General features: G+C 39.4%; 1 long non-coding RNA gene across 1 annotated transcript; it reads right to left on the bottom strand.

Annotated features, from left to right (window-relative positions):
- Positions 1-3,712: 3,712 nt before the first annotated feature.
- Positions 3,713-21,378, bottom strand: LOC103143286 (uncharacterized). Its single transcript, XR_476778.2, has 3 exons — positions 21,269-21,378; positions 17,347-17,455; positions 3,713-4,036 (listed from the first exon to the last, which is right to left on the bottom strand). It is a non-coding gene; the product is annotated as an uncharacterized LOC103143286 (long non-coding RNA).
- Positions 21,379-23,219: the final 1,841 nt, after the last annotated feature.

Raw genomic sequence — 23,219 nt, 5'->3', positions numbered from 1 at the left:
TTACAGCAGTTTGAGTTTTCAGGCTCAACCGTCTCCTTTTCACAGTTTGTTTCTGAGCTGGGGAAAACTTGAAAAGATAAGCATAAAAATCATCGTACTGGGAGTCAGTGCACTTGTCCTGAGAACTACTGTTTTCAAACTAGTTGAGAAACACTGGTTAAGACACACAGCTGGAGGTGCCACCACACTAAGCTCCCTCAAAATGTCATAATGAGAGGTTACCAGGACTCGAAGGCAAGCAACAACTACGGACACCCAATGCAGTTTAAAAGATTTATTGATCAATTAAGTGCAATGGAGAGAGGATGGAGAGGTGTAGATCAGTGGCAACAGGGAGGAACCGGGCCAGAGAAGGAACTGAGAAAAGGTGAGCAGTTAGACAGAGGAAGAATGACGGGAATGATGGTGTAACCTGGTGAAGGCTTACGGTTTGAGGGTTCAGATGAGCAGAGGAGGGTACATGGGTTTCTCAGCAGTTGGTGCAGTGAAGGGTTTCCAGGTGGAGGAGTTCCAGCAGGTAACTGAGGGTGGACAGGCAGCAGCAGGGTGGTGGTCGTGGAGGAATCCAGGGGCAAGGCCTAGAAGAGCAGCGAGGGTCAGGTAATCCAGGTGGATATGAATATCAGAGAGTGGTCAGAGCTGGTTCTAGGAGGAAGAAAGAGGCATCAGGAACAAGTTAAACACTTTAGATGCAGTGCTAGAGTACACCACTGCAGAAGCGGAACCATCAGGCATCTGCTTCCGGGAAGCCGCTCCTATTTAAGGCCCTTGCTGATAGGAGATGATGAGCACCAGCTGGATCCCATCAGCCTGCCACCCTGAAAATGTAGAGAAAACACTCCCCTGCAGAACCCAACACAAAAAGACACTTCAAAAGGTACTGCAGACACTATAATCTATAGAGCAACTACCAACACTTTAAAAGACTTCATTCTCCTCTACTCAACAAGTCTGGTCAGAAATAATTTAATCTCAAGAGACATTTTTAACCTTTCCGGTGAGATTTAAGTTACACCTGACAAAAAGAAGATGAGAGCTCTTATTTGATGTTTATTTTTTTTTTAAATGAAAAAGATGTAAAACATCTAAGAGTTTACTAACAGAAATATAATATCTATGATCATTGTCAAGAGTTGTTTTGCACACTGAATCATTCTGCGGGTTAAAATCAGATTCACACCTAATGTTTTGATATAAACATTAACTGTTAAATCTTGCAATGAATAATTATGCCTTATTCTTGTTAAATAAGAGAGCCCATATAAAAACAAAGACACCAAAATAACCTGCAAGATCATAAGCGTTGAGAAAGTGGATTTATTGTTTTTGGCCCAGACTGAGTTAGATAATAAACATGAGCTGCTCAGCTGAAGCGACGCAGAACAGAAAGTCTTGGGAGATGTAAGGTCAAAGGTCAAAAGTTGGTTCATGTTACAAGGTCCCCCTGGATTTAACTGGCTTCAAATAAAATAGACAGAATCTATATGACGCTTTTCTAGTGATGCCGCCCACTCAGGCTGCTTCCCACTGGAGCCACATTCGCCCAGTCACACTCACAGTGATACACCAGTACCCACACACAGCGACGTGGAGCAGGAGGAAGCTGAAACTGAACACACAACTTTGAGATTGCAAGACAACGTTTCTATGAACTACAGTCACCTGCAAGTCAAATTTAGCAGGATGTTCCATTGTATATAATTCTACAAAATACAAATTAGTCCAAAGTCGTCCAGGAGATCTGCTGGGACTCTTTACAGAAGATAAATCCCCGTCCCGAGGAGGCAGCAAAAACAAAAACTGTCTGATCAAAACCAGAATCAAGAAAGACAGATGTTTGCCTCAAACGGCTTGCCATGGCAGAGAAAATCAGACAGAAGCAGAAATACGTGTTTAACCCTCTAAGTCCTCAATTTAAATCTCCGCCTGGATATTTTTGGTTATTTTAATTGTGCACAGTTCTTTAAATGTAATGTGAGCAAATATATATTTGCCCATTTATCCATAACAACTGGAACTTTCAATATCTAGCAAGTTATTTTCACAATTTACCGCCTATTAAAAGAGTGACCATCAGATAAATTTCACTTCCTGCTGCGGCGGAGATGAAATTACCATAATAACCCGACATTGGCTGGAAAGTGCAACTTCTCCCTTTTCAGACACCGTTTGAATTTTTCAGACAGCGCAAAGTGTGGTGGAATTACGGTACTGCAAATTTGTCTGGCCCATCAAGGGTTGAGGAACTATTGTCCTAAAAGAAGCTCACTTCCTCTAGTGAGGACTAGTAAACTACAAAGTCCGGATCGGACTCCGCCCAGCTCTTTATACCAACAGAACCAAGTAACTACAGAACAATCATATGAAGGGATAAACAATTAGTGAACGCCAGCCAGGATCAATTTTCCTCTTAAATAGCAAATTGTACAAAACTTCAAAGATTTTAGTTCCTTGTTGGCGTTTCTGTTATATTACAGAAAACTGTTTGCATTACAGTCAAATTGACTTTAAATGGGACTTTGATATCTGCTGGGGTCACCGCAGGAAAATAGTCCTTGACATCAAACAATCTTCTTTTGTTTTTTATACCATTTTCCTCAGACCAGTCCCCACCTCAGGCGTACGTCTGCCTCCCGAGCCGCTCACTCTGCAGCTTCTCGACTTTTTCAGCACTTTCAGATGATGCTGTTGTTGGAGCCATTTATTTTAAGTAGCCATTACAGGCAATTCAAATCATCTAATTAACGATCTAGAAGTAATTTTAGGGACTATTGCTCTGTTAATAAGTAAGCTGGTTCCGTACCGAAGCCTTTGATGCCATGAGAACGAGGCTCCGTTTTTTATTTATTTTTTTACAGGCCCGGTTTGAAGAATAAACAGTGATGTTCTCCTAGACACACAGCTCCTCTGTGTTTGTGGATTCAGAATCAGGGGTGTTTGAGTTGGACCGGGAGACCTGCAGTGTTAGTCTAGAGGAGGCTCCGTTAATCCCTCTGGCCATGTGGGTGTCTGTTTGGTTTTCCAGTCACTGTTGATTTTGATCTGAAGCAGCTGAGGGTTTTTCTTTCCCCAGTATTGAAGTAACTTCTGAAATTTTTGCTTGGAAACTTCACGTTTTGGACAACTTTTACTTTGATGCTTAAGCCAGTTTTAGAACGTCCTTCTATATCCGTTTGGTAACTTTTTACCCTTGAGATCCAACATTTGGTCTGTAATTTGCCTTAGAGTGAAAAAAATAGTTACTCAAAGGCTAAATTATTTATTTTAAGCAGGTATTTTAATGTGCTATGGAATATATGCACTACCAAAGCTAAATAATAACACTTTACTAATCTACTGAGTATTTATTTCAAGTCTTCAAAGGGTCCAAGTTACCATGAACTTTAATTTGGTTTCCGGGGCTTTTGGAAAATAATCAGACCCACAGCATCACAGGTCTTCCGCCATGTTTAACAGTTAACAGAATGTTTATCTTTTGCTTCCTGTCAAACCAACCAAAAACCTCACAGCTTGTCTCATATGACTGAAGCACCTGGTTCCAGTTACAGTCCAAATTGTTAGCCACACTTTGGAAAAGGCTTAAAGGGGCAGTAGCCCAGGGCCACAACAATTTGGGGGCTCCAAAGATTTTTTTTTTCTTTGATGAATGCATGTTTTACAAAGTGTTTCATTTAGTGATAAAGTTCCTGAAATAAAGTGATAACCATGCATACATACAGGTCCATTTATTGAATGTAAAGGGTCATTTCATAAACTCAATACGGTTTCTTTGCAAAAACTTTCTAGTTTGTCATAAAAATCGATAGGTTTCCTAATAGATTAGCTTCACATTTCATAAAATTTAGTTGAGCTAACAGATCCTGGAACTGTTGCTGGATTTTATTTTGATGTTTGCTGCCTTTCTTGCCCAGGGCCACATCCATGCAAACCGCTGCCGTGTGTCGTGATCTCCGGCAACTTCTCCTCTTCGCTTGTTGTATAACAGCATCAATTTTCACGTCGGGGGACATGAGCTTGTCTGTTCCCGGGCTGCAGCCTGAATAAAACAGAGTCTCATTTTATATAAGTAGGTACACCAAGTGAACGTCTTTTTCTGTGGATCCCACCACAAACCAGTAAAAAAAAAAAAAGAAGAAAAACGTCCACAGCTGCTTATCGCTCAGCGTGACTTTACTTCCAGAGTAACTACCAAACTTCCCTCAAAAAAACCCCCCCAATGATTTAGCAGGCAAGCTTATTGTGAAAATTAGCGTTTGACTGGAACGGCGCGTCCTCCTGAGTGTTCATCCGTATCCGTGCAGTCAGCTGCTATGTTAACTCTGCGCAGATATTTAGCATCCAATTAAGTTGATGAGTGCTCATTAAGGGCAGCCACGTTTCTTAACTTGAGGCAATTAAAAAGCTTTTTGAGGGAAGGACAAGCTTAAGTCAAAAATAAGTAAAAGCTTTGGTGAGGAGAACCTGGTCTTCAGGTGGCTGTGCAGCGATTAAAATCGTCATTTCTTAGTCCTGACTTGGTGCCTGTGCAGCAATGGAAAGCAGCAATTATGGTGGAAAATCGTTTTGAGTTTCTCTCTACCAACATCTAACTGGCTTTCCTCCAGAATGGTTGTGTTTTTAGCCCTGGGATCTTCCTTTATAAGCTTTTAAAAGATTTTCTGTCCTCATTGAATGAAGCATCCCCACACCATGATGCTACCACCACCATGCTTCACTGTTGGAATTCGTTACCCAAAAATATGTGCAAGAAAGCCGGTTAGATGCGGGTAGAGACAGTTATTTTGCTAAAGTTTAGTTTTGATCTCAGCTGATGAGGAAACTTTCTCCAACTTAAGAGTTTAGATCGCGCCTAAAGTAATCCTAAAAGACCCGGCCCGATCCGACTAGTTAACTTTAATTACAGTCAGCCTGAAGTAAACCTGACATATTAAGATTTTACTGCTTTTGTTTTTAGACCACCATTTAAGTAAGCAGTGTAACTTCTCCCGTTTTTGCTTTTGTTCAACGTCTTCCAGCTCCATTTTGTCGTTTGTTGTTTGAGTCAGGTGCAAATCATCCGGGATGTGATTCACAGGATCCGATCCGCCGCTGCTCAAATGGAGATGCGTTCGAGAGCGCTGTGCTTGTTACGGCCTGATTAACTTTCTGTTGAGTAAATGCTTTGAATATTTCCTCAACAGGTTAAACTACCTGCTCCTGCTGATGATAAGTAATTAACACGACTTTGCATCATGCCTTCGTTTGGTTTTCTCTGTTCTCTATGTATTGAAGGATTGAACTCAACAATCACAGAAAACAAATACTTCGAGTCGGGCCAATAAATCCAAACTCAACTCCAATTGTGATCATCTTCCCTGTGCACAAGGAAGAAAAGCAACCCCGCACCATGACACTGCCACCGCCATGTTTCACAGTGGAAGTTCTGTTTTTGTACTGCGTCAGCTTGCCAAACTTCTGTTTTGGTCATTTGTTTGCTGTGTGCACTTAACTCTGCCCAGCTACTCTGTGCCTGGTGAGAAAAGCCTTGTGTTGAGAAAGAGAGCCTGGTTATTGTTAAACTGCTCATGGCTCTGCACTGAATTATTAATGACACTGTGGCATGTCGCTGCGGAGGAAGAGTGCATATAGGTTACTCCCACTGAGAAAACAGAGGCATCACAGAATGAAAAGATATCCGTTATGACGCTGTATCTCTCCCATAACAACCAAGAGTTGCATCATCTCATAATCTTTTTCCCAAAAGAAAAAAAAAAAAAAAAGAAGAAGAAAAAGCAATACGAGTTTCTTTATCTAACCCTTATGTTGAAATCAGACTGTGGGCAATTAATTGGTGGAAAAGGGAAATAAACCTGTCAAATCTGACACCTGGTGATCCTTGCCGCTATGCTTAACATCAAAGCGGTGCTTCAGGTCCAGATGGGGTGTACGTCTTGCCTTTTTCTTGCTGAACGTCCATTTGAGGCGTCAGAGGAGGTTCAAATGTGTTGTTTCCACACTACAACACACAAACAGCTATTAACTTAGTCCATCCGGTCAGTAGTGTAGTTTTTAAGAGTTTCCTGATCTCTCAGATTTTCCTCTGGGATTTGCTTCGCATTGACGAAAGCAGAGCTTAATAGCCTCGGTTCACGACTTGTCGGCCAGCGAAGCTCTACGGCGTCTCAATCATGTCATAAACGTTTTGCAATTTTACCTTTCTCCCACCGTGATCCATTACCAGTTCTCTGATTACTCAGTAGTGCTTACTGAGCATCACACATTAGAGAAATCTCTTACACAGAACCACAAAATAAAATTAAAAAAAATATATACATATATTGTTTTCTTTCAGCTCAAGGCAAAAATGAGGCAGAACTCACAGGTGGCGTTTGCAGCTGCGGTGTCTGTCTTCTCGTCACGAATCCTGATGGATAACAGGCTGAAATGCACATTTACTGTTGCCATCAAAAAAAAAGTCCCTCTGCTCATACAGATGCATCAACCTGAAGTTGTTTTACAGGAAAAGATAATTTAGGCCTGCAGTTGTGGAGTACTGATGCAGTGAATACACTCATCCAAATCTTAATGTAAAAAAAACATAGGATACAAATTTGTAGCAGTTTTCTAAGGAACTGAAAGAAGTCATGAATTAATGTCTAGTTCAAATGGAAAGATTTTTTTAGTGATTTTTGTTCCAATTTCCAACAATTTTAAGGTCCCCCCGGGATGACTCGTGAGATAATCTTCAGAGATATTCCTGCCAGAGCTCTGATCTGGTCACTGCGATCTAAAATCAGGAATGTTCAACATGTTAGATTGTCTTGGCCCAATATTGCAGCGTTTGGCATGTTCTGCAACGACAGACAAAGGCGGCCAGTCAGAAACAGAGGTGATGGAAATATGGAGGGAAATCCAAAATTCACAGAAGACTAAACAACGGCCGTGGCGCATCACAAAGTCTGGTGGATTAAATATCGTCCACAAACTTTCATCATTGCTTCCTCCTTGTCGGCCATATTTGTTTACCCTGATCTCCTGTTCAGGGTAAAGATTTCCAGTCTGACATTTAAATAGGTGGAATCGGTTTGTGAACAACCAAACCTGTTACAGCCAAAAAATTTTAATCGTCATGTGTGCTGCGTCTCAGATTTTGAAAGCCGGCTGACAATTTTTAAATCTTACCGTGTGAACCGGGCTCAAGTTTCCCAAATGAGAACCTAGACAAAGACCAGAACTTCAGGAACAGAATCAGATGAGTCTAAAGCTGAATTATTTGGAAACGAGAAGAGAAAACACATCTTGCATTAAGTCAAAGGACCAACCGCATCCAAGCTGTTACTAGTACATGTGGACGTGCCTTGGTGTCGTGATTCTTTGATCCAGGAAGACGTGGGCAGCCCACAGAATCACAGAGTTGACCACGAATGGGACAATGGTACATAAAGAAAATGTGAGGCCGTGTGAGAAGAATGTGATCCGAAGCAGAACTGGACCCTGCGGCGTGACAGTGACCCAAAACACAACAGTAAATCCACTGAGGAGTAGCTGACAACTAAGAAATGAAAAGTGCTACGTCGGACTCAAAGCCCGGATCTTGATCTCACTGAGATGCTGTGGGGCGACTTCAAACGGGACGTAGATCCAAGAAAACCCTCAAACGCATCACAGCTGAAAGTGGGGCAGTGGTGACAGAGAACAAGGAACAGCAGATAAATTCATTGGAGTTATAAGTCTGAGTGTCCCAAACTCTGTTGGGAAATGATGGGACTATGATTTATTTATTCAGCCTTTGGCCTGTCAACACCAGCACATTTTTGTAAACAATTAAGAAAAAATGTGCATCATACTTTCATTTATATCAACTTGATGTTGATGTAAATCTAAATATGTAAGATTATATCATAAAACATAAGTTAAAAGACATTAGCCTGCCAATGTCTGTTAGCGAGCTAATGGGGAAAAAATGTAAAACTTTTCCCATTTCCAGAACCAAAACAAAGACTGAATTCTCACTGACCTGCATGTGACACTGGAACACGTTTACTTATTTCCTCACGCTTGAGTTCTCCAATGTGGGTTTTATCATATCTTTGCTCCTCGGGTGTTTGCTCAGTGACCTAAGCTGAAATCTGTTGGATAAAATAACCGATCAATCGTCAGTCAGTTTCAGAACATCTCTCCATGCTTGTGGATGTGTTGGACATCCTGTTACACACACTAAAACGGGTTTTTATTTTTTTTCTTTTGCATGCAACACAGGAAGGAGTTTGGCAATAAAAAGCTGGGAATTAATGCGCCTGATATAAATCTGTATTGATCTCTGCAGATGTAAGTATCAAACAGCGTCAGAAAATAACCCAACACTTGTTTCTACTGATGACATCATCTTTTCATCTGCTCAGGAAAGCACATGAATTATGCAGCAGTATTGCGACCATCCATAAGCCAGGTTATCACCACTGAAAGTCTCAGTATGTAGGAAAATGAGGTAGCAAAGTTGTGGCGATGGGGAAAAAACGTTAAATTAATATTTAATCATCCAAACACAGGTGCACACCTTCTAGAAAGTTCTCTCATGCTTCCTGTTTACCCCAGCAGGAAGCCCTCCTACCTGGATTCACCTCACAAAACAGACCAGCACTTCCTGGACTCATTCCTCCACATCAACTTGTGTCTTGGTAATGGGAGGAATTTCACAATGTTTTCCAGTCAAGCTACATTAGTCGCCTCTCCTCGTCCTCACAGCGGCCCTCCGGCCAGACTTAAAGAAACACCCTGGACCAGAAACTTTGGGTTTAGGAAACTTGTTCAACTTTCTTTCTGGTCTCCTGGGTTTCTACCATGACGCACATCCGTCAGACATGTGTCTCAAAATATGACAAATTCTCTTTACACATGATCAGATTCTACTTCCATTTAATTTATTTGCTCTTTTTAATTATTACTTTTCCATATAGAGCTGCTTTATTATTTTTACTAACCATTATTCCACCAGGAAAATCTCATTGAGATTACAAGAGAATCCTGGATAAGACTAGTAGAAACACACAGCGGTTACAGAATATTCACAGCAAAAGTGAAAAAGCTAATGGCGTCATAAATAAATTAACAGATTCTACAGTTAAAACATTTACAAATAGATGATTCCTTCTCAAAATCAGTAAGAACAGCTCTTAAAATATTTAGCTACAACAGCACCTTTAGGTTTATGTATTTCTGTAACTGGTTCCAAGAAGATGGAGCAGAAAACTAAAAAGACCAGTGGAGGTGGCATTGGGCGTCTGCTAGCTTCAGCAAGTCACATTTAAGACATTATTAGACCTTTTTTAATGCCACCATGAATGAAATTTAAGATTTAAAAAACTATAAACGTAGAGGATGGTTGTGGGAACTTGCTGTATTACAAGCAAGCATAGCAAAAAAAAAAAAGCTAGCTAGTCCTGCTAGCTAGCAGTTTATGCTAGTTGCCAGTGGACTCAACCAACTCAAGTCACAGAACGAGTCAATGAAGATATTTGTGTGTGACTGAAACTTTTGCCTGACAGGAAAGTCCTACAAGTAAAAAAACTTATATTTTATAAAAACAAATTTAAGACACAACTAGGTACTGTCTGACTAGTTCACTATGCTTTTTACATGCAGAAGAAAAACGTTTCTTTTTCCAGGAATGAAATGTTTGGAGGCAAGTTGTTATTCCCATTTGTTAAATTATATCTGAAGAACCACAAAGACCCTGAGGAGCTCTTACCTGATACGATGCTTTGGTAAAAACTGTAAACTGTAAAAACTGCAAAATGTTGCGGCGCAGCAAAGGTAAAAAATATCTTGAATATGAGCACAGGTCTGATGGGATTACATCACTCCATATTCAGAGTTCATATTTGTTCATCAGAAAAATAATGTTTAAAGTACATATAAAGCAACTTTAAACATTGTTGTTTCATATGCAAGTCTGAAGTTGGCAACAGCTTGTGCCTCACAGGACTTTAATCAAGTCATCACTGTTGATCAGAAAACCTTCAAATAATAAATAACTGCTGCGTTATCATTTATATCAGTTATAAAGCAGCTAACTAGCAACTGGTCTGCTAGCTAGTCCTTTCTGTTCCCAGTTAGCACTTTTAACCCATTATGAAAACACCAATTCATCTTATTGAATCTTAAACTTGGTTGTGCAACATCCAGAAAGCCCAACAATTTCAGAAACAGCTGAAATTGTTCTCAGGTTTTCACTGGAGTGAAAAGTATTAATGCAGCATCCTGCAGCCAGCGGATGCTGCGTTGTGTCACAGATGCTCTGTGTCATGCTGCTTTCCCTGTCAGCCCAGATGAATTTGAATGAATGACAGACATGGAGTCGATAGGCAGAGGATTCTAACAAGTTTTCGCCTGTCTCACACCCCATGTTACACAAGAAATTAGTGTCATTTAACTCAACTCGCCATACCATGCAAATGCTCTTCCTCCTCTCATTTCATATTGCTTTCTTGGCTTGTCACCCATTTCTAAAGACTTGTTGAACGCCCGAGACATCGGAGGATTTAATGATCTACAAACACACAGTCCTCCCTCTCGTCCTCGCTCCCTCCCTCCCACATGATGTATAATTTATTAGACGCTAAGTGGAGTTTGGCAGCGACAGCTCTGTGAAAGTTCAGAGCAGCTATGTGACACGAATTTGGCAATTATCCAAAGAAATGTGTCCAGGCAGATTCCAAAGGGAGGTGTGTGGGTGTGTGTGTGTGTGTGTGTGTGTGCGCGCGCGTCGGGGGGTTGGTTGGTTCAAGTAATATCCACAGAGGGAAGGTGAGTTGTGGTGAGGTGCTAAACGGTGGTGCTGAGGAAGTCAGAATTGGAAACCATCAATTAGCACATCAAGCCGTCACCGAGTTACTTCGTCAAAGATAAAGTTCGGTGCTTGTTTATCATCCTTCGCTCCATTTGAGGGTTTTCCACAAGCTCCCAGTGGATATAAGGTACGAAATCCACAGAAGTGTTTAATTCAAATTGTAAGATCCCATCACACTATTGTAAATGTGTCTTTCATGTCAATGTTGCAAAAAAGACAGTACAGCCAAGAAGAATAGCACTCCACTATCATCTTATTGGGACAAACATAATTTAATAACCACTTCATGCCATGTTCACATGTGGATGACTGCTACAAAAATGCTTCATTACCACAGTAGCTTTGATTAAAAAAAAGCCCCTTGTTCTACACTTTGCTTGGTAAAGAAGGTCTGAACACTCGACTGTTGAGAAGTGATTGCTTCCTGAAAGCATGAACTTAGTCGCAGTTGGATCTAATTTTACCCAAAAGCTAACATTTGGCTGTGACGTATGAAATGCTCTAGCATGGTCATGAAGGAAGCAACACTAGTAAGCTTACTGTTGCCATAAACAACCGGTGGGGTGCATAGCCTTGTCATCTTAGCCAGTAATAAAATGTCTCAAGCAATCTGTTTTTAATTGCTAAATATTTAGAGGACCGAATGGTTTTGTTCACTTTTTCGGCCGCTGTTGCCAAACCACAAACCATAAACCATACTACAGTTCAAAACTGCAGAGGAAACTCAATGCCATCGTTCACAACTCTTCCTTCTGTTCGCTGATTGATGAAATGCATCCTGAGAAATCGAGCTCAATGGGATAAATTTCAGACGGAGCACTGAAGGGAGATGAGAATCAGGCGAGGTGTAGCAAAGCAATGGCCAGGCTATCACAACGACCCAACGAAAACATTGTGTAATCTTTTGCTATGCTGTGAAGATTCACTCAACTCAGCATGCCAGATGCTTGAAACTGAAAATGAAAGGGATGTTTGTTCAACTTTCTGATAACTTGAGGGTATTACCAGACAATACTGGAATTTTGAAGAGAAAAAAAGGGGATTTGATCTAGCATAACACTATGAAGTTTAAAATTATTTATTTCAAAAGTTTTTTCAGTCTCAAATCGTTTTTCAGTTTTACACTTTGCTCAGTTTCAAAAAGAATTTAAGCAAACTATATGGCCCTAATTTAGCTCCATACACATGATATAATCCCCTTCTTTTGTTTTTGTTTGGACTCATGTTTTTTATTATAAATGTTATGAAATAGCAGCTTTAGCGTATCAAATCGTTATTTGATCAGTCTTAAATGGACTTCAGGAGAATAAAAACACGACAGGGAGAAAAAGAGGCTGAGCAGATATATTCACCTACAAAAATAGCGCTGACAGACAGAACCAATTCATTATTACCCCCAAAGGTGTCCAATCGAGTCAGGCAGGGTGAGTATGAGCTACACGGCATGGAGGTGAGCAATGACTGACAGATTAAAAAGCTCAAGAGAGATATTAGCTCAAGAAGGAGGGAAAAAAAACCTGAGTAGAACTATGAGCAATTTGCTTCAAGCCGTGAGTTGTGCATTTGGTGTCAGTGATAAAATCTGAACATACTGCGTGTTAAATCTTGTTATTGTTACATCTTCCTTCTGCTGTAAGAGAAAATACAAGAAGAAAAACATGCATTATGTAATCCAGATTTTTCCACCTGATGCCGACCCGATTAAATAAAGAATATTCCACACTGCGTCCCAGTTACTTCTCTAGAAATCAATGCTGCGCGAAAACACAAACTAGATTTCATCAGTGATAGTTGATAGTTAGCTTTGTTATGTGCAGCTATAACTTACAGAAGAAGTTGCTCTGCTGCTTCACAAACTCAGCAACTTTACTCTGAATGTCTTAACATGTAACGGCAATGTTTCAGCTGCTTTCTGAGCCGGCGTGCAGACAGGCTCAGACACGACAGACAGGGGGCGCTGTGACCCAATCTGTTTTCACTCAGAGCATTATTGTAAATCAAGGGCAGAAAAAAAAAAATACTGCGATTGAAAACTATGACAAGTGTTTTTGTTTTTAATGGTTCCACAAATTGAAGCTGTGGTTCCAGTACTAGAGTTGAATGATGGACACAGATTCTGATCATTTCTATATCCTTTGTAATATCTGGTACGAAAAGAAGCATTATTTTTTCCTAATTCACACAGTTATGTGGACCATTATAAAAAAGAATCGCATGACCAGATCAGACTTTTTATTAATAGTCATCCTCAAAAACAAATCTGGATAATTGCTGTTATTTAGCACCAATTAAACATGTATGATGCCATCATATAAACTTGGCTGGTAACAAATGACTTCCTTAAAATTACAAGATAAATTTTAAAATCAATTAGCTTTAATTGTAAAAGCTTTATCTTCTTGTCTTTTTTTAAATCCCTAATTAAAAAAAATAATTACAAGACTTGCAGCTGTGCTTTTCAAAAGTGTCCTTGAGGCTTAAAAAGTACCTAGCATGTTGTTTATATTGTATTCACTGTGAAGGGCCAAAGAGATGAGACGTGGTCAGGAGACGCATTCCTGTAAGCTTTCAAGATGAAAACAGTTTGGTGTAATGAAATTTGAAGCACAGAGCAGAGTCGATTTGCCAAAATACAATAAAGATAAGTTGATAGAAACTATATTAGAGGAAACTGCATACGATCTGGTGGCAGGTTACAGGTAACATCAGAATACAGACGAGACGTTTAAATTAAACCATAATAAGCTCCACGTGAGACAATATTACAGCTGTTCATCAAGAATAATCCTTTTTTTTTTCCAGCAGGTTCATATTACAATATCGCTCAGCTGTGTCTTTTCCTGAGTTACGCACATTAATTTTTGAGCTGTGAGCAGATTTTAAATCTCTCTCGGAAAATCATTAAAGAAAAAGATTTCTTTGTCACACGTATGTAAACGTGAACATTACATCTGGACCGTTCAGGCAGATTTCACACGGATGGTAGAATAATTTGACATTCTGTCATTTCTGCATTAACGCGGCTCTACTGAAGAGTTGGATCCCAACGAGTCTGAAAAAGTGAGGAATTTGACTGAAGCAACTTCCTGGATACAACAGTAAAAAAAATTATATGTAGAGCTTAAAGTCATCTCAGAAAGTCAAATTCATCTATTATATGGACAGACTCATCACACATATGGCGTAAAAAGGCAGATTTTATATCTTTTTACATTGTATCTATACTTCATTTCCCTCCACTTTGCAGCCCTCATATTTAAAATGTTTCCACAGTAGGAATAGATGCCATAAATTCATAGTCAGGTTTTCTTTTGATGTTTTTGAATTTAAATCCAGATTAAAAACCCGTTTGATTAAAGTAGCCTTTAGTTAATACTGATACACTGATTAATTGTACTTTTTACTGAAATATTTTATAATGATTACTCTTGAACATTTAGTTTATATTCTTCACTAAACCCAGAGCAGGAATTATTACAAACTTAGAATAAAAAAGAAACTCCTATTAGTTTATCTAGAGAAAATACTCATTTTAAGAATTCAGAGAAACCCCTACTAGCTTATAAATTACAGACTATTATTCTTATTAAACATGGGGAACCAATATGTAGCTCTATACTTTTACATTTTTGTCTTTTGTTTTTGTGTTTTTGTTTGTTTTTCCTTCTAATTCACGTAAAGCACTTTGAACTGCCTTCTTGCTGAAATAATCCCACAAATAATCTTAACCAGACTCAATCTTAATCTGGAAATTTGAGTTCGAAAAAATAAATAAACTACGTAATACACAATAAGAAGGTTTCGGAACGCTGCAAGTAATTTTAAACGATGCCAACCAGAACAGGAAAGAAAGGATTAGTCACATCCCTGGCAGCCATGGAGAGATGCAGTCAGCTGTGTGGACAAACATACCATGAGAGTATGTCTCTCACACACACACACACACACACACACACACATACTTGTATTAGGTGAAACGTGAGGACCATTTTTAGCGAGTGACTAGGTGGTTACGCGTGGGGACTCAACTTTCTAAATGAGCTAAAGACTCCATTTTAGGTTTGGATTTTTTTTAGGAATTTTGGAACATGAAATATCATCTTTAACANCTGCATATGGATGTACGTCGCTCCAGGCCCAACCGAAGCACAGGAAGCATTCCTGTGTGCCTGTGAATCATAATGAACATGTCGTATTTGGCGTGCGCTGTCTGGGTGAGCAGATGGTCCCTCTTCCCCTCATCTCCAGTACACCTGGACCCCGTTCACCAATCAGCACTTGACAAAGTCTGGTCCCTCTCTCTTTCCATGTCTCTTTCTCCTCCTCCTCTTCGTTTTTCTTTTTTTTGTTGTTGTTGTTGTTATTGAAAATAACATGCAATGTACTCACTTGCTGAGGTATGGCCTGATTAGTTTGGTCTGAAAACATGAGACCAGCTGCGCAATTACTTCCCAATTTCCACCGCGTTTCATGTTATTTCCGTCTCAAGTGGGGATGTTGTTCTTGGTAACGAGGGCTTTTTTTTTTTTTTGTCAGAGATAAATACCGAGCAGAAAAAGAAAAAAAAAAAGAGAAACCAGACAAGCTTAACATACAGCTAACCTCTAAAGTATTCATACCCCCTCCAGCCTCAGGGTACTACATGGAAGCAGTCCATCACAGGGCAACACAAGCCGCATTTTCAATTACCGTAAAATTGAGCAATTTGACGTTTGAAAATAAATTTGCTCAATGGAAACACACCAAATTTGGTTTATTTTGCAATACTGCAATGGAAACACTTTTTTTTTTTAATCGCACAAGTCACAAGATCAACAACCAGATGCTACTGCTGGCGCAAACCACGAAGAAGACAACAACAGGAAGTAGTCAGAGGATCCTGGCGTGGCAAGTTGTTAATGACTTATCGTGCTAAACTTATTTAAGTGTTTTTAATTGCATTTCTGTTTTAACGGAAACACCTAAATTGTAAAATTATTTTTTTTTTCAACATTAGCAGAATATTGACAAAGTTTGGTGCATATTTGTGATGGAAACGCAGCTATAGAGTCAAACAGATCAGTCAGAACAAGCCATAATTCATCCATTCACTTCAATTCATGTTTATTTCACCAAGTACAGTAAACGATGTCACATGGTAAAAACAAAGCAACCATTGTTTTGAACAATTTTTTTTCTAGTCACAGGATAATTTGCAAACACGGTCCTTGGTTGGACCATTTTTAGAAGACACCAAACATCTAAAAGAGCCCTCAAAGAGTTTGAGAGATTTACATCAAAGTTATAAATGTCTTAGAATGGTCCAGTCAAAGTCCAGACCTAAATCTACTTGAGAATATGTAGTAGAAGGTAAATATGCATTTGCACAGATCCTCTCTATGAAACATTCTGAGCTCCAGCTACTTTTCAATGAAAAATATGAACACGGTTGATCACTTCTTGTGTTACAGGATTGATAACTAACTCACATCCGTTTGTGCAATAAAAATTTTAAATGGCACGACTTCTCAGGGATATCGGATCAAGTAAAACCAGCACATCTCAGAATATTCCAAGATGTCACCCACTAGCTGTTTATTTTTATGTTTGTTTCAGAAACTCTTCCAGAGCTTCTGTTTCTTTATTCCTGCACACAGGACACTGAGGGACGCTAAGTGAGACATAAACTTGTGCAAAGTCACCATTATCCACACAACCATCAATCCATTAGTCAGCTTTGTGGCACACTGGCTGCCAGAAAGAAATAAAAAACATGAAGAGAAAAGCAACCTGAATCTACAGAGAATCCCGCAGAGATGAAGCTGAACGCGAGAGGCAGCACTAAAGCTCGACAGACGATCACAGAGGAGCCAAGCCGCCCATCTCTCAGATGGCTCTATCTCAAGCAATCAGGGGGGTGTATGCTTCAAATTGCATGGAGAACTAATGGTGTTTCTGTAGCTGTTAGAAAATCTCTTTAAAAGTCATTATGGCCAAGTCTGTGAGAGAGCGAACAGCAATTAGATTTGGTCAAACTCTGGTCAACTGAGAACAGAAGTGCTGTCTTCCATCTCTGTTTTGTTCCTGAGCTTAAGGAAAGTCTTGTTTTGATTCGTTTTCACGTGATCGCACAGGTTTTCTCGAGGATCTCTTAGTAATCTTCAGATTTATGGATCGTTTGTTTCAGGTAGTATCACACCAAGAGATCCTAAACCAAGAATAAGCCAGGAGACGTAATGAAGGCTTAGGTTTTACCTTGGCATAACGGAGGTAAATTCATCTCTGAAGATAAAACTTGTAAGAAAAAACTAAAGTTTTGAGCTATTGGAAATGTTAAGTACAACTCCCTCATGAATTGAGAAAGATATTAACAGGCAGGTGCCTCAAAGTTATAAACTGATCATCAACATGTTTCTCTGCCTCTATAATAGTATGAGTTTTAGCAGCTTCAAAGATGGACGGCCTCAGCAGTGACCACAAAGAAGAACCTGTTGATGCATCAGACAAACCGGTCACTCTGCAGCCAGTGAGTTACCTACCGCCACCGAGTCCTGGAGTGTTGGATGAGACTCCAGAAAGCTGAAGCTTGGCTAAAGCTGGTTGTCCACAGGAGAACGATCAACCGTAGAGCTGGAAATCTGAAATAAACTGAATGAAAAGGATAATAATGAATGTACAGCAATGATCCAATCACAAACTCTGCTTCAGCTACAAATGTGCACAAAACTTTAAGTCAATATTTCGATAATCTCAAAAAAACACGATTTCACAATTGGAGTATGTCTATTATAGAAGAACAAACGTGAAATATGTTTGTTTGCGCGATAATTCATTAAAAAGCACGCTGTGCCATCATCCTCTAATCTACTTCCTGTCTTCTTCTTCATGGTTTCCGTCAGTGGCAACATCCAGTTGTTGGTCATGTGACACGTGTGATGCGGGAAAAAGTGTTTCTATTACAGTTTTGCCAAATAAGCCAAATTCAGTATGGCTGGAATAAAAACCAACCTCATCCTAGCGGCAAAACTTTTTACAGAAAAACGAGATTTTTCAAAGTTGCACTGTTTACATTAAGCCACTTTATTTTTTAAATGTCAAATTACGCAATCATACGGCCAATGAAAACAGAGCTGCTGACATACAAGATTGCTTGGCTGCAAACCTGCGTTTAATCTGAAAATCATTTTCATTTAGATTTATGAGTTTCTTGAGCTTTCTACATTCAAGCATCAATGTTTTAATGCTTACTGAAAGCCTAAACACATTTCTACACTCACAGTGTCTTTTCCTGTCGTTTTATAGTTTTTCGTTTCAGGAGATAAAAGAGTTCTTGGATTCTGGTAAGGTGAAAGTAGTGTCTGAAACCGAGTTACCAGAAGTAACTTTGACAGATTTGCGAATTTGAGAGATTTTAGGTTGTATGTACCAGTGAAGAACTCCCTCCATTGACGTCCCTCCATTGACGTCTGCCCTCACACCTTTCAGAATGACCCCAGAGGCAGGGATCACTTTTCTTTTCTTCCAGCCTGAGCCCAGAAAACCATCGCCAATCTAGTGGGGCCATTTCTTGCTCAGACTATTAGAGGTGGTTAGCAGTTGTGCTCGGAAGTAAAAATCCGGGAAATTCTGAGCATAAAAAACAAAACGAATCCCTACAGAGCAGTGCTAAAGCTGTGGGTATCTTAACCCTTGTGTGTGCGAGGACTGAGGCAAACGTAGAGGACTATGGCAAATGATACAAGTTTTACGTGTGTGGGGTCGGTTGGATTCCATTTCTACATACAAGGGTTAAGGCTCTCAATCTTTAGAGTTCAGGTGAAGACAAACAGCTACAGCTTGATAACAACTGTTTGTGTTCTGGACACAAATCTAAGAATCCCAGAGGTTGAAGTGAGAGAGGACTCTCTTTTTCTGAGCTGATGCAGGTGGAAACTGACACATGAATACTGATCATTCAGAACCATCTTGGGTCATCTCTGTTTTTCCTATAAATTACAGAGACATTCGTGTCTGGTGTTCGAGGCTCAAGATGCAGCTACTGTTCATCACCACTTCCTCCATAAAACGACCCGGTGGTTCAACATATCAAATTCCCGACTCCAATCATACCTGGTCACTAATCTTCACCATCATCCACAAGGCATAAACGTGTTGCCACCTACAGGCGTTGAGAATGACATCTTGTTTGTTCTGTTGGATCTGATGGCTGTGTTTGACTCTGTGGATCATGTCTGGGAATCATTGGATATTTTCTCCACCAGGAGTTTCAGCGTGAAGCTGGGGGTCCGATTTATCCTCTGTGGCCTCTTTGCCATAGGGTGTACCACAGGGCTGTACTCCGGGTCCAATGCATTTCACTGTATTTCCATTGGGAGTGATGTTACGAAAACGTTCAATCTCAATTCATTTATATGCTAAAGATAGTTTTTTTTTGTTGTTGTTTTTTTACATTTAAGCATTCTGATGTCATGGATGGCTATAGTTTTTTATTTTAGCAAATGTAAAACAGAAACAGTTTGGTTTGTTGCTAATCATTCCTCTTGCACCTCTTGTGTTGATTGTGCGGCCTTGACCTTTCACCTCAGTAGTTGAAATTGCCTTTGGCTTTAATAGTGACGTAAAAGGGGAGGTGAAAACCTCGTTCTGTTATTTCAGAAAATCAGTTTTATTAATTGGTTTTTGGTTGACTGACAATGTGTTATATATTGTTCTTGCTAGAAGTAAAGTACTTGAAAGATTGCAATTCAGTTTTCACATTTCATAAAAATATTTGATTGTCAAAATGAATGAAACGCTTGGATTTGAGACGTGTAATAAAATACAGTGTGTGTTATTAATTCATGGAGAATATTCTGGAAATGCTCTTAGTAATTATATTAATGAAGCACTGGGGTCCCACTGAAGGATTTGCAAAGCTAACTCCGAGGTGTTTTGGTAGAAAGACGCGTCATTGATCTGTCATCTTAGTGAACGCGTTTGCTGATTATCAGTCTGAGTAAAACAAGCTAAAGGAAACTGAACTCAATCTGCTGTTGTCTGTCTGAAGGCCTGTTAATTAGAAACGGGGACGATAACATCTCAGAAACGGCTGCCTTCACTCAATCCTGACCCGGTGTAATTACCGAGTCAAGTTAGTTAGTTTACACCAAAAGAAAAACAGAAAATAACTTTTTGTTACATGTGAAATGTGCAAAGGAAATGGTCAACGATTAAGAGACTGCTGTTTATTCTTTAATCTAAATGTAAACAACTACATATCGCTTTTTCTACCAAGTTACAATTACGTTCACATAAAACCCTCAAAAATTCATTTAAATTTGTGGTTAAATGATAGCAATAATTTACTTCATGGTTTTAATTTTTTACACATATTCTGTCACTTTTAGTGGATTAAAATACATTTTTTTTCCAACATCGTCTTTATACATCATGACAATGTGCAGAAGGTTCAGGAAAACTCTCTTCGACCTGAAGAGAGTGAAACAGTTACAACTTCTGAAGGTTATAATAAGCATATCAACGCTTTAGAAAATATACTATCCTGAATCTGGATACTTCTGCTTGTTATTTCACATGTGATAGGATGGAATGTGTTTGCAGCAAAGGAAGGGTTGTCATGTTGATTAATCATCACACTAACGATGCTTATTCTGAGTTGGAATTTCTTTCACGTCACTTTGTCTTTTTTTTAAATTCTTGCCTGAAGACCTTTATGGTGACGCATAAGTAAGGAAATCTCCCAGGTCTTCATTAGAGTTTTTACTCTCAACCTTTGTTGAACATAGAGAGCGAGGACAAAAGAAGAAAAGAGAAAGAAGAGGTACTTTTTAGATGGCCGAGATAAGACAGAAATTAGAAGCGAGAGCACATTTGCACTTCAAATGGGTTTCTTCCACCCATCTTTAACTGGTATATAGAGCAAGAAAGTACGAGAGTTAAATTGTGTTAAAGGGTAGGCACCAATAGTAGAGGGAGCCAGGAACTTATGGGCAAACGTAATGAGATGAAATGTCTAAATGTACATGGAGCCGCAGATGTATAATTATTAGTGCAGCTTGACCTGAGAAGCAAAGAGAGACGGTCACGACAGCAAATGCAGCTGAAAGTGCGAGAAAAAAGGAACGATTTCAAACACATTCACCAGTCAGACATAGAACCTCACGACAAGTGAACGATAAATGGGGCGACTCCGTTTATCTCGTTAGAACACAACGTCCTTTATGGAAAGTCTGCATCAGCATGGGGAAACCGCACTTGTTGGTCACATCCAGCAATGAAGGAAGATAAGAGACTCTCCCACACACAACTCTGTGGATGTGATCAATAGCTGTGTTTCCATTACAAATGTGAGCAAAACCTTATCAATATTCAGCTAATGTCGAAAAAAACAAACACACACGTGAATACGTTTGTTCGCGTTTTAAATAATTAAAAAATAACATGACACAATCATCCTCCTACCACTTCCTGTTGTCGTCTTCGTCTTTTCTGCCAACAGTAACGTCCGATTGTTGATCACGACTCGCGTGATGCGAAAATAAGTGTTTCCGTCGCGGTTCTGCGGAACACACTAATTTTGATACGCCCCCAAAAAACACCTCACCTTAACCCTTGTATATAGAAATGGGGTCCAATCGACCCCACACACGTAAAACTTGTATCACTGCCATAGTCCTCTACGTGTGCTTCAGTACTCGCACGCACAAGGGTTAGGGTTTACGTGTTTGTTTGTTGTTTTTTTAATAATTGCTGTGTTTCCATGAAGTGAATTTATTTTTGTATATTCCAATTTACACAATTATACAGTCAATGGAAAAACAGTTCCTGTTTAGATTCCCTCAGACCTCAGCTTTCTCTACATCAGCTTTTTCTATTTAGTTAATTAGATCCATCTGTTACTCATCTCACTAATCTCTCTCCCCTGTTCTTCATGATTCAGTCAGTCAATATCCTACTGCTGCATTTTCCTTCTGGTGGTTTTAACTTTTTCTTTTGCCTCTTTTAGTAGCTTTCTTTTTGTTTTTATTTAACTTGGTTTGGATCCTTCATGCCTTTTAGTCTTCCTGTATTTAGGTCCTCCGTTCAGCGCACACACACGCACGCACACGATGGATAGGAAATGGAAACGGACAAGGTGGTAGATACATGAGTGCGTACCCACACACACAAACCCACACACTCTCACATGGTAGGTAGGAAATGGAAACTGACAAGCTGGTTGCAAGTTAGGCAGAAAAACTGGACCTTTCTGAAGGCCACATCTAGCTAAATGTTAGCTTACTTAGCTAACTAGTGCCTGATGGAAGTGCTGCCTGGACAATAATAAACAGTTAAAATGTCCAAAACACAGCAGATACATAACTAGTGTATCAATGCTTAGCATCAAAAACACTCCAACATTTTCCACACAAATAACAGAACATTCAGTATTTCGTTTTGAGGCTAAATGTTCATTTTGCGTTTATTAATAAGAAATCATCTGAAAACAGCAGTGGTTAATTAGCTAATTTAAACAATGATACATTGTTTTTATCATAATCTGTCAGAGTTGGTGTGCGAGTTGCTTTTTTATTGACTGAACCGAAACACACCAAATTCTGCAGCACATCTACTTGTTAAGGTTGTCAAAGTCACGCTAGCATAGCTAACCTACTCCCCTCTCCCTTCATATTTTTTGTATTAAAACTTTTTCCTGGCCTTATCTAGTTGTTGAAGTGTTGACAATTAGTAGTTAAGCACTGCATCCCTTTTTATTTTAAGTATCACACGCACATTTAAGATTCAGCGCATTATGTAGACAACTAAAACCGATTGTCATCAGCTACGTGTCCATACTCCATAGCACGATTCCCTGCTTGTTTTCCTTTTCCACTGTTAGTTTTTCTGGTTTAACAGAATGACTAAAACCTGCTGACGAAGGTCTGTCTCTGTCTTGTTCTCTGAGCAGCTCCTTGTCCAAGCCTTTTAAAGATGATTACCAAGAGCGGGATCAGAGAAATAACACAATGTTGTTAACCTTGTGCATTTTTAATGCCCACCTCTTTAATATTTGATGAGCCAAAGAGACTTCACAGATATTGCAGCATCAACTGTCAAATTTGAACTTTAAAAATCTCTAAGCTTTGATGTTTCAATCTAAGATTCAGGAAATTATAATGCATCTTTTTCTTTTTTTTTTCTTCTCTAAAAGAATATAGAATATAGTCGGTAACACTGAGGCGGCTGTGAGATTAAATGACAAAACAGGGTTGGTAATCAAAGCTTGCTGAGGGGGAATCATAAAGCTTTAATGCCAGCATCAGCAGTGGCATTAAACCTTAACAGTATCTTATTTACACACTAAGCAGCCAGAGATCACTTAACATTCAGCACGATAGATAAGAACTGCTATTTCCAATGATGACGTTCTGGT

The sequence above is a fragment of the Poecilia formosa genome, unplaced genomic scaffold (assembly GCF_000485575.1).
Source record: "Poecilia formosa unplaced genomic scaffold, Poecilia_formosa-5.1.2 Scaffold107, whole genome shotgun sequence".
NCBI lineage: Eukaryota > Metazoa > Chordata > Actinopteri > Cyprinodontiformes > Poeciliidae > Poecilia > Poecilia formosa.
The sequence above is the reverse complement of the archived record's forward strand: the minus strand, read 5'-3'. Positions and strand labels throughout refer to the sequence as shown.